Genomic DNA, 13,223 nt, shown 5'->3' on the forward strand with positions numbered 1-13,223 from the left:
GTGATCTAGGAAATGGGCTCATTTTTGGCACAGGCCTTTACATCTCATGAGGGAAAAATCGAGTAATCTAAATATTCTTGACTTTTCATATCAAACTGCCTTTTTTGAACCCTGAGTGCTTATCAGGTACTATGAAAATAAGATTATTAAAGTGTGTTAGAAGTTCTAATCTAAAATATAACATTAAAATACTGTTTCTGGTGCTGGGAATGTAGCTCAGTGGCATCACACCTGCCTGGCAAGCACAGGGCCCTGAGTTCAATCCCTGGTACCAAATAAAAAAATAAATAGAACTGTTTCTTATTTTCAAAAACTTAAGTATTCGGTATGATGAAATTAGTACTTTCCACGTTGCTCTGGACCAGAGCTGGAGCATTTCCTGTAGATGAGACTATCAGCCAGTCATTAAAAGTACATCTGGAAGAGGTTGGGGCTAGGGAATATCATAGGTTGTTTTGTGTGTAACTATTGTAAAATTACAAGTTTATTGTAGCATTGATGTAATATATGGAAGACCTTCCAATTTTTCATTGCCTCAGTTCCTTCAAGAAAAGAGTTACAGAAATTAGCCTGGCCTGGTGGTGCATGCCTGTAATCCCAGCCCTCAGCAGGCTCAGGCAGGAAGATCTCCATGAAGTTCAAGGCCAGTCTGAATTTCATAGTGAGTCTGTCTCAAAACAAAAGGATTACAGAAATTTAAGTTTTGGCTTTAAGGCTTAATTACTATAAAGCAAATTACCTCAAACATGACATATTTGTTATCTCCGTTTCTGTGAGTGAAGAGTTCAGTAACAGCTTATCTAGATCCGTGCTCGGGGCCCAGCAAGGATACAGTCAAGGTGTCAGCCAGAGCTGCAGTTTCATTGGAATCTGGGGACCTTCGTGCCTGTATGGCAGAATCCGTTTCCTTGTAGCTGTAGAACTCAGCAGCTTACTTTTTCCAAGGCCAGCAGGAAAGTTTCTGATCTCAGGGATGGTCCAAACCCTTTTAAAAGGCTCAGCTGAGTAGCTCAGGACCTTCATCCCCAGGATAATTTCCCTCTTGATTAACCCAAAGCCAAACTAGGTACCTTAATTATACCTGCAGAATTTCTTCACCTTAACCTACATTCCAGTCTGATCACAGGTCTTAATTATATTCGTAGATTTTGCTCACATTCAAAGAAGGGCATTATATGGGGTATGTATACCAGGGAATCTTGGGAACTGCTAGTGTTTATGACATGAGGGAACATAAGTATTTAGAACTGGGGTGGTAACCAAGTTACCTGTGAGAACCCAATGAAAACTCTGGACCAGCTCCCCTCCAAAAGTGCATAGACAAGGGCCAGGGGTGTCGCTCAGCAGCACCTTGCCTGCCTGGCAAGTGCAAGGTCCTGAGTTTGATACCCAATACTGGGGAAAAAATGCATACATACAGTTTCCATCGAATTTCATTAAGGAGTTTATGGGAGTCTATAGATTACGGAGTATAAATGACCTGTCCCAGCCTTCCCCTTCAAATGACAGTGGTCAAGGTAATTCGCTCAAGGTCACACGTCTGTGAAGGGCCAGGTAAGGCGCACAAATCTCTTCCCATACCATTCAGTGCTTCCACGTAACTGTTCTAGAGCTAATTTAAATTTGTGAACCAATGCAAAAAATAGTTTATGTAGCTTTCTCTATCTTACAGGCTTATTTCCCTTTATTAGTCAAAGGGAGTTACCTAAGTTTGTTTAGTTAATTTCGACTAGAATTACTGTTTTATTTTGAAGGCCTAGATACAATTATTTGTATGCCTATTTTACTTCTTTACTACTTATTCATGGGCAAAATTAATTAAATGGAAACCAGTAGTTTAATAGGATGGGGGGGAATTTTCACCTGTATATCTGATAAAATCAAAATACTAGCAAAATTATGCCTGTGACACTTTGAGCATGTAAAGAAAACTTTTAAATATATTAGTAAAGTTTTTTTAGGGATGAGAACATAGCTCAGAGTACTTGCCTAGCATGCGTGAGACCGTCAGTTCAATCAAGCGCCTCCAAAAAAAAGTATTTAAAAATACAGTAGTAAGGATGCATGTGGCACACACCTGTAATTCCACTGGGATTGGAAGATTTTGAGTTGAAGCCAGCCAGGACAATAGTGAGACCCTGTCTCAAAAATAAAATTTGGAATTACTAAAAGTTACTGTATAAGTCAGCTGCCTGCCTCAAGTGCAAGGTCCTGAGTTGGAGCCCTGGTACCAAAAAATAAGTAAATGTCTAAGTCAAACCAATATACACATTAATAGCTATTAGGCTTTTTTGAGGTCTCACTTGCCCAAGGTGACCTCCAACTACCTCAAGTGAGTCTACCTCAGCCTCCCAGGAGCCGGGACTACAGACATGTGCCACACATCTGGCTCCTTAAAAAAGATGTAAAAATATGACAACGACCACTCTGTTTAAGAGCAGCTAAGTGTGAAGAAAAGTAAACGTCTGCAGGTTCTCATATGACCTCCCTCCTGCCGTAGGACTGCAGCATTCCTTTATCACTTACGTTCTCTTTGCCCCCATGGATCTTATCTCTACGCTGCTTACTCCAGGTACTTAGCTTTTCCAGACAGTTCTTCCAATTTTATTCTTCGTAAAGATATTTTTATCCACTTAACATCTTCCTGTTACTCTTCAGACATGAATCCTGCTTTTCCTTGACCATATTTCACTTCTGCTTTGTATAGCTGTGTTCTGTTTTGGTGTTGCTGTTGCTAATTGAATGCCTCAGAAGTTTATGTGGGGCTCAGAGTTCTGGATCAAGGTCAAGGTGCCACACCTGGTGATGGCCTTTCTGGCAGAGTTCTGTGGTGGCCCAGAGCATCACAAGGCAAAAGTGTGTGTGTGTGTGTGTGTGTGTTTGTGTCCATCTAATCTCTCTCCCTCTTAGGAATTTGGGCATGGGGGCTCCACTCTAGATAGATAGGTAGATAGATAGGTAGATAGATAGATAGGTAGGTAGATATCCCCCACCCCCGTACCGGGGGTTGAACTCAGGTCCTTGAGCTTGCAGAGTATGCAGCAGACCCTCTGAGGTGAATTCCCAGCCTCTAGTGATGTTGTCTGTTCAGTACTAAGCGTTCCCATATTGCTGCCCCCACAATACTATAATCAGATTAAGGTTCCACCCTCTTAATACCTCAGATAAAGTACAGCTCGTGAAGCCCTGGGCAGCATTCAACCCATATCAGACCATAGCAATAGCTGACTGATTTCTTGACCTTGGTTACACTCTTAATTTCACTCAATTTCCTCCAACCTGTTTATACTCTGTTTAAAGCGAGTAATCATAGAATTCCAGCACTCTGGGAGAATTGCAAGTTCAAGCCCAGTCTGGATGGCTTAGCAAGACCCTGTCTCAAATAGCTAGGGATGTATCTCAGAGTGAAGACACTGGGTTCAATCCCCAGTGCAGGGGTAGAGAACACTCCACTTGATCTTCACTTTCCTTCCAGATAATGCCCTCAGTATCCTGTTGTCTCCATTGTGCTTAAGTTTTGACCTCTGAGTCACGTTTGGCACGTACTTTGTTCGTAGTTGCCTTTGTATGTGTGTGCATGCCCACAGAATAACCCTAGGTACAAAGTGTATCGTCTAAGGGAAATTGCCCTTTAAGGTTGCTGCAAGTAAAAGCAGAAGGTTTAGTCATTTCTACATGCAACAGTATTTTAGAACTTACATTGGGGTAGGGATTAAGCTAGGAGTTTAGGAAAACAAAATCAATTAAAATATAATTGGCTTTTTCCATACTAAGCACTCACTACTCAGAGCTACAATCCAAACCCTCCTTTTGACTCATGAGGACCAGTGATAGGACCCAATTCAGTCTTGGCCAAAGAGGGAGTTCTCTTAAGAAACATTTTGACTCATAATTGGGGGTGGGATCAGAATAATCCTTCCCACAGTGACCATATTCTTGTTCCTTAACTGTTGTCCACCCATTCACCTCAACATAAAATGTACCTGTAGCTGGGCGTCATGGCACATGTCTGTAATCCCAGCACTTGGGAGGCTGAGGCAGGAGGATTGCTGTGAGTCTGAGGCCAGCCTGAGCTACATAGTTCAAGGCCAGCCTGAACTACACAGCAAGATCTTGTCTCAACCAAAAAAAAAAGTTGCCTTTATTTACTTATACTGGGTGTTTCCTGCCTCTAGCCATTTCCTTTTGGATTTGCCAATGTGGTGCCTCCATAAACAGGTGTATTCTGCACAAATATACAGCTCCCATTGGAGTGTTCAAGATGCACTACCTATGTAACTAGGAATTCTCCCACATCTTTATTGTATCCAGACAGGGTGTCTTTAACATAATGGACGATTTGGGGCGTCTTAATGTTGTAGTTTAAGCTTTGTAGGTGTGCACAGAACTGGTACAGAGAAACTTACCTTTGCCCCTTTTGAACTAGTTTAGGATTGTCTACAGCAAGTTACCTAAACAGTGGCTTTGTCCTGGTCAGTCAATCCAGACATGCAAAAACAGTACTGCAACGTTTGTTTCCCCGTTACCTGTGTCCCATCTTCCTCATACTCCCAGCTGCAGGGAGCCAAGAAGGAGGTAGCAGAAAGTGTCTTGTTTTCATCCTGGTTTTTCTCAACTTCATAGGTCCTTTGAACACTAGATATCTTTCAAGAAATAAGGAATATATCTAAGACTATCGGCCATCCCCGTAAGTAAGCCTCATTTTGCAGGATATCTTTTCCATTTATGGAATATTTTCAGTCTCTAGTGTCTGTTTGCTCATTGCACTATCACTGCGTTTCTCCATCTTTCCACTAGATTGTAAGCTCCTTAAAGGGCAAGGTCAGCATATAAGCCAAGCTCTGTAAACACCATAAAGGTGCAATAAGTTCTATGGGCACTCAATAAACGTTTGTGATAATGATGCAACTTCTCAGACGAACTGATTGTAATGACTACCTAGAAAAGTCTTTTTATTATTTGAAATTTTCTTCATTGCATCTGAGGTTTAAAAGACCACTAGGAATGAATTTCTTGCAGGTTAATGCACCTTATTTTTCCTCACTTTTAATATTTTACTCCATCAGATCTGAGTATCTAACATCTGTAAAATGTGGAAATAGGTCCTTATATGTTCTCTAACGGTTTTTAAAACTGTGAAGCAGAGATAAGAAAGTCTCCTAATAGTACTGATACAGTTCACTTTGGGGGATTACATCATTTACTGAAATGATTATATTAATAAATGATTCCACAAAGAAAATATGCAAACCATAAAGGTAAGTTATGTTGTTTTAGTCAGTCAGCTGTAGTATGAAATTAGTAGCATACTTTGGTTTATTCGTGTTGCAGTGTTCATTGATTTAGATAACCACATAACTGTGTAAGTTTTCTTCTGCCTAAAAATGATTACACATTTTAGTTTCTCAAGATAATTGGAAGTAACAAGACACGCCCTCCTTGGTTTTGTTTAGTTCCATTCTAAGCAATATAATCACTATGGTTTTATCCATTCTTTTGGTTGTTGGAGAGGCTGTACTACAAGTCATACAGTGACCCTTTGAACTGTCTTCAAATCTTGGCTCTGCTGCTTAAGTCCTGTGGGACTGTATGAAGTTATTTCACCTCTGTGTACTTTAGTTTCTCCATTTGAAGAAAAGCAATCAGTAGTACCTACCTCAGTGGGTTATTCTGTGGCTTAAACGTGGTCAGTAAAGCATACCGAATCATCCTAGGTACAGAGTAAACATGTAGCATCTAAAGGAAATTCCTTTTAAAGTTTGCTGCAAGTAAATATAGAAGTTTGATTCATTTTTACAGTTGTCAATATTTGTAGACCCATGTGACCCACATTGGGTCAGCATTTAAGTCAGGAGTTTAGGGAAACAGCCAATTAAAATGTACTTGCTTTCAGTTTAGTTTACTGGGAGCAGCACGGTCATTAGTGGATAAATAAAAAACTGATAAAAAAGCAAGTGAAAGAAATGCTAAATACATGCTAACTGAGGTTAAACTCCTCAAAAAATTTGACTTAATACTGTGTTTCTAAATTCATTATCTCCATCTTCAGACTTCAAGCATTCAGACTTTCATTGGTTTTAGACCTCTAATTACTTACATTCATTTCACTGTTAGTAAATATTTCCTACTTCACTGAGAAGAGCCTAGAAAAACAACTTCAACTCATTTCCTGCTTAGAACCTGATAAAGCATTTACCCTGTTGCTGTTCCATTAGAAGATGTATCTTTTCCTCATAACTAAGGCAGCCATGTCTTAATTCCTATCTCCTGCTGCTTCTCAGGAATCCCATACTATGAGTTACAGCTCTTCTCATATGCTTCTATTCCCTTTCAATCTGATCTTCCTCTAACATTTAAACATGCTTAGGATTTTTTCAATTTAAGGAAGCTGAAGTCTCCCATTCCAGTTTCTGCCCCATCTTCCTCTTAACCACCACGGGCAAAGCTCTTACAAGTTTGGTGGTTTTCTTCAATTGCTCAAGTCCTGTTCAACTCAACCCCTTATGGTCCTTAATTTGCCCCATTATTCTATAAAGCTCTTGAAAAATTATATCACTAAGTTAAGTAGGTAATGATTATTATAACTCAGAAACATTACAAGACTTAACCATTCTAATTTTTCACACCATATTCTCTGACTACTGCACCTCCCGTTACGCCTAGAAATTTACCCAATATTTTGTCTTGTTTCTAGTGCATCTTTGTCCCTGGTCATTAAGTCTCAGCCCAAGATTCTCTTCTCAAACTAAACTCCCTTTATGCAAAAATAAAATGAACACACTTCAATGATTGTCTATGACATACCACTAGCCCCCAGTTGAGTAATGGCTTTTCTAAAATAGTCATTACTTCCTTCTTGAAATTCCCACGTGGATGTTTGAAAAACGACCACAACGCAACTTGTCCAGACACAAGCCAGTGGTCTTCTCCTTCCCTCCTCAAACATGGGCCTCTTGCATTGTTCCCTGCCTCCATGAATGTCACCGCCTGATGTTCTCAAGAATGGCTCTTGCATACATTCACTTATTTCCTTTTCTGCTTCCTTAGTGTGACTTCCACATCTTTTCTGGAACCATTGTGAAATTCTGTTAAGATAACCTCCAGCCTTTCTGGCCCTTTCCAATTTGATCTCTACTTTGAAGGCAGAATAATCTTTCCAAAGTCAAGTCTGAGGTGCCAGCATTTTTACTTTTCACGTCTTCTCACTGCTCCTAGGATAAAAACGTATCTTTTTTTTCTTTTCGATTTAATTATTCAGAATCTCAAGCATTGCTAAATTGGGCGTGGGGGATTCTGTAGGCATTACCCGGTTTCAACCACCATGAACACATAGTGAATCTTGTTTTATCTCTGGCCCGCCCACCTTTCTTATCTCTCTTGGATTATTTTGAAGCCAATCTCAAACATTTCACTATATACCTCTGTAAAATTTTAAGGTTTGTTTAGCATAACTAAAGTAGTATTATCACCTTCCTTTAAGAAATAATTATTGCTAGATGTGGTAGTGTATGCTTGTAATCCAAGCACTTGGGAAGCTGAGGCAGGAGGATCATGAGTTCCAGGCTAGCCTGGGCCCTGTCTCAAAACATTTTTAAAAAAATGAATTCCTTCAGGGAAATATTTAGCATTCCTTGGTTTAAGATGAAATTGCTAATACGGCCATGATGTCTGCCTCCTCCTGCAGCTATTTCTCATATACATTACACTCCTCTGTGTTTCCGATGCCGTGGCACGTCAGCCACTTTTTATATCATTTCCCCATTAAAAGTTCTCAGTTGAAAAAAGAAAATGTTGGTCTGGGGAGTAGCTCAGTAAAATTCTTCGCAGGTGCAAGAGCCTGAGTTTCATCCCCAGAACCACAAAGCAAAACAAAGACATAGAATTCCATTCTTTGTCATTAGAGCACAATGAAATTCACAATTAAAATTCCCCACTACTAAACCATAGCAGCAAGCGCATAACACTTTGCCTGGAATGAAGTGCAAATATTATTTAATAGATACATGGATTTCTGAGAGGAAAAAGGACTGATGTCCTCAAGAGAGAAGAATTTTTAGGAAAGTCTCCTGGAAGAAGTAGGACCTCTTCTTAGGAATCTTCAGTGGGAGAATATGATTGTCAATTTGGGCTTGTAAATAAATTTTGTTGAAGATAAATTTCAGGGAGACAAGTAGAGGCAGGGTAACCAGTTAGGAAGATTTTGGACCTGAGCTGAGGACAGATCCTGAAGTCTGTAATGGAAAAGAGGAGGCAGCCTAAAAACGCTCAGCCGTGTGCCCGTGATCAGTTTACTGTCCCAAAGCACCAGGCCCGCTCTTCTTTGCCATACTTTGTGGCACTAGAAATGAACTATGTAAAAAGGGTGTTAAGCTTTGTCATTCGCACGGTAGTGACGACACAGTACTATTGGGCTGGAAAACCCTCCTGGGCTCTACTAGCCATTTCTGTAATTCAGCACGGGGACCCAGTGGCCTTGGGGACCAGGTCCTACGGTGTTTTCGGACCTTGCTCTCCTAATGTACAACTGCGTCAGAGCAGTTCCAACAAGCCACTTCCAGAGGAGTGTATATATGTGTATTTCATGTAGAAGATATGAAAATCACTTACAATAGAAGTTTTATCCAAGGAATAACTTCCTAAGAAATGTTCCTGAATAGGATAGAAAATAAACACTACAGCAGGAAATCAATGTAATCTCTCTGACTCTGTCTTATTGCCTCTGTCTCTCCCTTCCCTCTCCACCTCTTCCTTTTTTTTTGAACAGTGCTGGGAATCTGTCCTCGCATCTCCTGGGCAAGTGCTCTTATCGCTGAGCTGTATCTCCAACCTCAAAGTAATCTCAATACATACATTCTCAAAATTTGGCAACTAGAAAACAACCCAATTTAAAGTGAATGAAGTTTTGCACACACACATACATCTGGACATAGTGGCACATATCTATTAACCCTAGCTACTCAGGAGGCTGAGGCAGGAGAATTGTACATTTTAGGATAGCCTAGGCAACTTAGCAAAATAAAATTTTAAAAGGGCTGGCAATGTAACTGAGGCAGTATGTAGGTGGCAAATGTATTTTTCCTATGTTTCTATGATGCTCATCATCATAATCATGACAGAAATAGAGATAAAATTATGAGATACCACTATGCATCTACATTAGAATGGCTTAGATTTTTTGAAGTGACAATTCCAAGTGCTGCCAGAGATGCAGAGCAACTGGAATTCTCATACGTTCCTAGTGGGAAGGCAAAAAGGCCCAGCCTCTTAGGAAAGTAATTTTGCAATTTCTCGTCAAATGAAGCATGTGCTTTATCCTGCATCCAGCAATACAAATCCTAGATATTTACTTGAGTGAAATGAAAACTTTGTCTATGTGATGACCTGTCTATGAACGCTTACAGCTGCACTACTTGTAATCATTCCAACAGGAAACAAAGTTCTTTCAATTGGTGAGTGAATAAACTAGTACATCCATCCAATGGATTATTTATCAATAAAAAAGCTGATACAACACGAATGCATTCAAATGCATTGTATTAGCAATAATAAGCCAGATTTTAAAATTTCACACAATATGATTCCATTTATATGACAATCTGGAATAGGGAAAATCAGAAAGTTACCCAGTATTGCAAAATAATTAAAATACTACTATTTAACACAACTGGAGATTGAAATTAAAACTTACACCAGCCGGATGTGGTGGCGCACGCCTGTAATCCCAGCACTCGGGAGGCTGAGGCAGGAGGATCGCTATGAGTTTGAGACCAGCCTGGGCTACATAGTGAGTTCCAGTTCAGTCTCAACTACATAGTGAGACCCTGTCTCAAAAAACAACAACAACAAAAAGTTACACAATTTTCTTAAATAAGACATTTAATAAATAGATTAGTTCTCCCAAGTTGAACTTTAAAAAGAAAAAAAAATGAAAAGAAATATTCATGAAAATTCTGAAAAAGAGCTTTGTCAGACTTTAAAATATAAATCAATAATTAAAACGGTAGAATTGGCTCAATAAATAGTTTGCTGGAGTGTGTGTGTGTGTGTGTGTGTGTGTGTAGGCAGTATGTACATCTGAGCTACACCCTCAGTCCTAGAGACATGTTCTTTAATTGAGGAGACCCAAACAATTGTAGGGACATAATATATATTAGAGGTAACATCTCAGATAACTGGGAAAGATGAGTTATTCAGGAAATCAAAGAGATGAAAGTCAGACCAGCCATCCAGAAAGAAAATTGGCTTCATATCTCATACCTTTATATCAGGAAGAAATCCAATGAATAAAGATAAAAATGAACATTAAATCTGGCTGTGGTGGCACATGCCTGTTATTCCAGCACTTAAGAGGCTGAGGCAGTAGGATCACTGCAAGTTCAAGGCCAACTTGGGCTACAGAGTTTGAGTTTAAGGCCAGCCTGAACTACATACAAAATCCTGTCTCAAAAAACAAAAATGAACACTAAATCTATAAAAGTATTAATGGAAAGCCCTAGTTGTTATAAAACAGCAAAGTGGGGAAAGATCTTTCTGGATATATGTAAAACTCAGAGGATAGAAATAAGAAATTGATAAATTCCCTAGCATAAAAAAATAAAATTATTTGTGCAGGAAAATCTTCATGAGGGAAGAACTAAGAAAATTATGTGTGTGGGGGTGCTGGGGATTAAACCCAGGACTTCATGTATAGTAGGCAAACACTTTATCACTGACCTGCACCCAACCCAAGAAAAGTATTTCTAATCATTTAATACAAAAGGCCAATTTTTCTAACATAAGAAAATTCCTGCAAATCCGTTTTTAAGAGACTCAGTTCAGAACTAGATAAAATATATACTGTTAACAGTTTAAAAGTGGCTCTCTTGTTGAAGTTTTAACCCTCAGGATGTAACTTTATTTGGAAGTAGTATTTAGAATGATGATCAAGTCACAATGAAATCAGTAGAGTGGGCCCAAATCCTATATGACTGATGTCCTTAGAAAAGGGAGAGATTTGGAAACACACACACACAGAGGAAGAATGCCATGTAAATGTAAAGATGGAGTTGGGAATCACAGTGGTTTTTCTGTAAGCCAAGGAAAGCCACCAGTTGCCAACAACCTGTCAGAAACTGAGGGAAGTGCGGATCACTGTGGTTACACAACCACAGCTGTCAGAGATCAAGATACCTTAATCTCAGACTTCTGAGCTCCAGAACTGTGACCGTTTTCTGTTATGTGTAAACCGTGGTGTTTGCAGTATTTTGTTTCAGTAGCCCAAGCAAACTAATATAGTCTGTACATCTGAAAACCTTCAATCTCAGTAATATGTGAAATCCAAATTAAAACTACAAGAAACAAATTTGTAGTCTAGTAGACTGACAAAGTTCAAGAATCTGGTTAACAAAATGTCATTAGTTTTGATCCCCGGTACCCCCCCAAAAAAAAACCCTGTCATTAGTGTGAGAGAACAGTGCTCTCACAACTTGCTGTTTGGAGCGCCGAACAGTCAGGCTCACCAGGGCAGATAGGTTTTCCTCCCTTCTCTCTCTCTCCCCTCCCCACCTCGCCCCTTCCCCTCCTGTGAGGTACTGAGAATTGGCACTGAGATACATCCCCAGCCACTTTCACTCACTTTAGGGCAAGGTCTCACCAAGTCCCTACATTGCCCAGCCTGGGCTGGAACTTGCATTCTCCTGCCTCCACTTCCCAGCTGGTGGAAGTAAATTGAACAAAATCTATCAGAGTTATTTTTAAAAGTATCCTTCTCAAAATACTTGAAATACCATACGTGCAAATTTGTTCATTGCAACATCATATAGCAAATGGAAAAACCAGAACTATCAGAAGTAGGTGTTTTATAATCAACATGCATGCAATGGATTATTTTACACCTATCTTCAAAACAAAAAGACCTTTTGTGTATTGTTAAAGAATAATGTTAGTAAAGTAATAAAGCAAAATTCACGATTATATATGGTATTTTAACATTTGTATTTAAAAGGATGTGCATATACACATTTACTTGATTATGCTTAAAATATCTCTGAGAGAGTATACTAAAGAAATTAACATTGGATTCTCCATAGAAGTAAATCAGATTTGAAAAGCACAAGATTGGAGAGACTCTTTTATCACATGATGTTTAAGAAAATACTTTTGAATTTTGAGCCACATAAATAATATAAAAATATAACTTTTTACATAAAATTTGTTTTTTGCTGCCACATGGTGGCAGTATTCAAGGCTTTATGGAACATAATATATATTTTTTACATAAATTTTTGTATTCGTCCTGTATCTTTCACAGATTCAATAAACAACTGAAAATATTTCAAATTTATTTTCATGTAAGATAGCATATTTTGGGAAAGATATATTTTTCCTTTATTTCCATAATTTTATAATCATAGTCTCTTTTGTTCTGGTTTTGCTTTCATTAAAGTACTACAGGCTATAGTAAGAAAAAAAAAAAATAGTACAGGGTCAGGGATTTAGCTCAGTGGTGCCACTGCCTAACTTGCAAGCGGAAGGTCCTGAGTTCAATCCCAGGCACCAATAAAAAAGGAAAAAAAAAAATAGTACAAAAGGACCTTTTCATTAAAGGACTAAAATGTTAGTCTTCATCCTACTTCCATACTAAATGAATTACCTCATTGTTAATGAAGTTATGTTCAAAATCTTGATATTATATATCTCTAATTTCAATTTACCCACTTTAAATAAAATATACCACTTATGACAGACAAGGGCTTAGCTCACTAATACTTCTTCCCACTTCTATTCTTTGACGCCTCCCCATGGTACTGAGGACCAAAACCAGGTGTGCACTACCTCTGAACTACATCCTCAGATTTTTACATTTTTATTCTGAGACAGAGTCTCACTCAGTTTCCTAGGCTGTTGTCAGACTTGCAATACTCCTGCATCAGCCTCCCAAGTAGCTAGAATTCCAGGCACGTTCTGAATTTTTGATGTTGTTTTAAAAATATTTCTATTAGTTACGTTAATACCTTGGGGTGCTGGGGATCAAACCCAGGGTCCTGTGCGTTCTAGGCAAGCAGTGTACCACTTAGCTATATCCCAGCCCCTGTACTTAAATGAGATGTTTAATCCTTCATTTCTCCTTTTGTTTTCGACATTATATAAGATATATAAGATAGTGTATTGCTTTCTTTCTTCTTTTTCCCTCTGCTCAGTTTTTCACCTCCTAAATTTATTAGCTTTTTCAAAACAGCCTTAGT

General features: G+C 38.9%; 1 long non-coding RNA gene across 3 annotated transcripts in view; it reads left to right on the forward strand.

Moving 5' to 3' along the window:
- Positions 1-253: 253 nt before the first annotated feature.
- The window catches only part of LOC104861659, a 21,159-nt gene continuing 8,189 nt past the window's right edge, over positions 254-13,223 (forward strand). For 2 of the 3 annotated variants that reach the window (XR_004515524.1, XR_004515525.1), the window contains exon 1: positions 254-1,554. This is a non-coding gene — a long non-coding RNA (uncharacterized LOC104861659). Of the gene's footprint in view, positions 1,555-4,065; positions 4,688-13,223 lie in introns of those variants that run through there. The other variant, XR_780083.2, reaches the window with a different exon arrangement.

Source organism: Fukomys damarensis, unplaced genomic scaffold (genome assembly GCF_012274545.1).
Source record: "Fukomys damarensis isolate Sample0158 unplaced genomic scaffold, DMR_v1.0_HiC HiC_scaffold_37, whole genome shotgun sequence".
Classification (NCBI taxonomy): Eukaryota; Metazoa; Chordata; class Mammalia; order Rodentia; family Bathyergidae; genus Fukomys; species Fukomys damarensis.